Genomic DNA, 3,611 nt, shown 5'->3' on the forward strand with positions numbered 1-3,611 from the left:
AAGACATAAGATAACCAGTATGATTTAAAGCATGAGACGTTGTACACATGGCTTCCTTGGAAGCAGAGCATGGTCAATAGATCACATTCCTTCTGGTTGCTCACTACCTGTAATGTTTTCTGTAATATTATTGCATACTATTTAGTATTAAAAATTTTTGGCTAAACTCAAAGCTCATTCACAGAATTTTATGTTAAGTATTTTGCATGTTTTATTTCTCTCAATTCTTAAGAAAACAATTGCTATAATGCTAATGTTATTACCATTTTAGCGTTGGGAAAAATTGTAATTTAAGGGACGAAGTTCATGGCCCAAAGACACATAGTGAGGAAGGAAATGAGTCACGGTCTCCAAAAGCCTTTTAGCAATACAAAAAATGTAGGTAAAAATCTCTCCATTCTCTTACACTCTCATTTCAATATTCATATTGTCCTATAAATAATAACATACCAAATATTGCCCATGTTGATTGTCTTCTGTTACATTTTGTCTCCAACACAGACTGTGTTGGTGACATTGGGTTATCATGCACAGAGCTGAGCTTATAAATTGAGGTCCAAAGATAGTCAAATTTCTTTTGTCCCATAGCTCCTGTATCCTTTTTTAAAAAGTACTAAAAATTTTAAATACCAAAACTTACTATCTTTTAAGAATCCAAAAACGAAGTGAATTCACATATAATCACTCCAAAATGATTTAAAAGTAGGAGATGATAAAACAGGCCCCCATCAAGTAAACTTTCTTCTACTTTTAAAAATATTCTGAAAGCCTTGTCCTGGCTGGTAACACCTTTAATCCTATCTACTCGGGATATCTACTCAGGAGCCTGAGATCTATGGAAAACTGTTGGAAGCCACTCAGGGCAGAATAAATTCATGAGATTATTTTTCAGAAATTATAATGAACTAGCAAAGAGCCAGGAATGGAGATGTAGCTCATATATTAGCTCATCAATCTAGAGAGGAAAGGCCTAGCAAGACCTTGAAGCCCTGATTTCAAACTCAGAGCATGCCAATGCACAAGCATGTGCATGTGTGCATGTGTGCATGCGTGTGTGTACACACACCCACACCCACACATTTATTCAAAATACCTTCAAATCAGCATATCAGTGTTCTGCATTAATTTCTTTGTTAACGATATTATCTGGGTAAAATAGAGGAAATAAACTCTTCTATATCAGAACATTTTTATAATTTTTTTTTTTACTGTGAAAATACTGTACAGACGGGTTACAATTACATGGGCAAGATAATGAGTACATTTCTTATCAAGCATTGTAGCCTCCTCCTTTGTTTCCCCTTCCCATCCCTTCCCATCCTCGTAGCCCTCCCACCCAATCCTCCCCGCTCCCCCCACCAAAGTTGTGAAGTTCGTTTTCAACATAACGACTTGTACTTCTCATTGTTGCCAATGGGTCCACCTGTAAAAATAACTGTACAGAGGTGTCATATTTATATGAGCAAATAATGAGTACATTTCCTAACAAACATTGTTACCTCTACCTTTCTTTTTCTTCCACCATCCTTTCCCTCCCACCTCCAGAAATACACTCCCCTCCCCCTTCCCCTGCCTAAAAGTTCATTTTTCAACATAGTGTTTTGTGCATCTCAACCTGTATCCATATTTAAGAATTTTGTATTTCCCTTTTCCCTCCCCAAATTAGAGAAACATATACACAGGATGTAGGCGCACCAACTTCAAGTACAGTGAAAACAGGGGTTAGAGCGTAGGGAAGGAACATATAAAGGAACAAAAGAAATCACATCACACATTATAAGTATCTTAGAAACAATAGCAAGAAACAAAAAAACCACTTGTCTGGTTCATTTCCTGTAATATCATCTTATCTGATATGCACATAGCTTCTGATCTATTCCGCTTATCCCAGACATATATTAGCTGTTGAAAATAAGGGAAACCATTGGACCTACGTTTCTTTGGACTTGGCTTACTTCACTTAATAATTTTTTTTCCAAGTCTTTCCAATTCTTAACAAATTGGGCGATGTCATTCTTTCTCATGGAGGCATAGAATTTCATTGTGTATATATACCACATTTTCATGATCCATTCATCTTCTGTGGGCCATCAGGGTGGGCTCCATATCTTAGCTATTGTAAATAATGCTGCAGTAAACATAGTTGTTCTGGGAGTTTTAGTATGGTCTTCTTTGTGATCATTTGGGTAAATCCCCAAAAGTGTGATTGCTGGGTCATAGGGGAGCTTTATATGGAGTCTTTTGATGAGCCTCCATACTGCTTTCCAAAGTGGTTGAACAAGTTAACACTCCCACCAAGAATCTAGTAAGGTTCCCTTGTGGCCACATCCTTTCCAGCATCTTTAGTTGTAAAAATATGGAATGATTCAAGAATTTGCATATCAACCTCGCACAGGGGCCATGTTAATCTACTCTGTACTGCTCCAATGTTAGTGTATGTGCTGCACAGAGCATTTTTTATATATAAAGTGTAATTGATTTTCTTGAACTAGACAATTCAAAGAAAAGTAAGTTTTGAAGAATTCTCGTGAAATTTTAAAACCATGTACTTCTTACATAAGCACACATTTAAGAATAGCCAAGATTGACATGTCAAAAACAAAATAATCCCAGATATTGTTGTTCAAGAGATGGGTAGGATCGGGGGAGGGGGGTGGAATTGGTTGGGGGGGCGGAAGAAGGCTGGGAAGGGATGTGAAGGGTAAACAAAGGAGGAGGCTGCAATGCTTCATAAGAAATGTACTTACTCATTATCTTGCCCATGTAAATGTAACCCCTCTGTACAGTATGTTCACAAAAAATAAAAATAAAAAAAGAGATGTGTAGGAGGACGAATTCAATTATTCTGTATAAGGCACCTGTCATAATGAACACTGCGGCAAGTGTTAAGGTTTTTTAAAAGTTTTAATGTTTTAAATATATTTAATTTTGGGAATTTGCTTATATAGGCCAAAATTAGGACTGTTTTTCAGGTCATACAACTTTTCTATAAATATTTAAGATTTATGGTAGCAGACATATGCTACTAAAAAGTACATTTCAGAGTTTATAAAAACATTACTAATGAGATGTTGCAAAGTCTTAGTGTAAAGAAGCAGTGTGAAGAGTTAAGACTTTGTTAACTGCACAGTTTCTCTTAAAACTTTAGGGCTTCCTTACTTTATATATTAGTGAGGAACAAATGATGATATAAACCATATACATATACATATACAAATGATGAGATGAGTCATAAAAATCAATCTTAGTGGGTAACTTTAAAAACTACACATAGCCTATAAAACTCTTGCTGAACATCATAATCTTATTCAGTGTTAAATGTACAGGAATGTGAGAATAGTAAAATCAAATATGTAAGTACACTTCAAATACTGAAAACACTGGTAATTCTTTGGTATTTTATTTTATTAATCATTAATATTTAGTTATTGTGTTTTTTTATTTGTAGTATTGTTTCCCTTGTAATATAGTAAAAGCTTTTGTTATTCATCATCAGGAGGTACTTTGAGAAGGTTACTGGGATGGCCAAACCATTTTTTATAGTTGCATGTGAATTTACAAAAAGCAAAATTAAGAACAAAATATTGATTAAAAATTATCAAGTACAGTCA

The 3,611-nt window shown here is 35.0% G+C and overlaps 1 non-coding gene across 1 annotated transcript; it reads right to left on the reverse strand.

The window, feature by feature from the left end:
- Window positions 1–2,350: 2,350 nt before the first annotated feature.
- Window positions 2,351–2,454, reverse strand: LOC138835437 (U6 spliceosomal RNA). Its single transcript, XR_011374624.1, has one exon. It is a non-coding gene; the product is annotated as a U6 spliceosomal RNA (small nuclear RNA).
- Between the last annotated feature and the right edge of the window lie 1,157 nt (window positions 2,455–3,611).

The sequence above is a fragment of the Dipodomys merriami genome, unplaced genomic scaffold (genome assembly GCF_024711535.1).
Source record: "Dipodomys merriami isolate MVZ:Mamm:240054 unplaced genomic scaffold, mDipMer1.0.p SCAF_238, whole genome shotgun sequence".
NCBI classification, from domain to species: Eukaryota; Metazoa; Chordata; class Mammalia; order Rodentia; family Heteromyidae; genus Dipodomys; species Dipodomys merriami.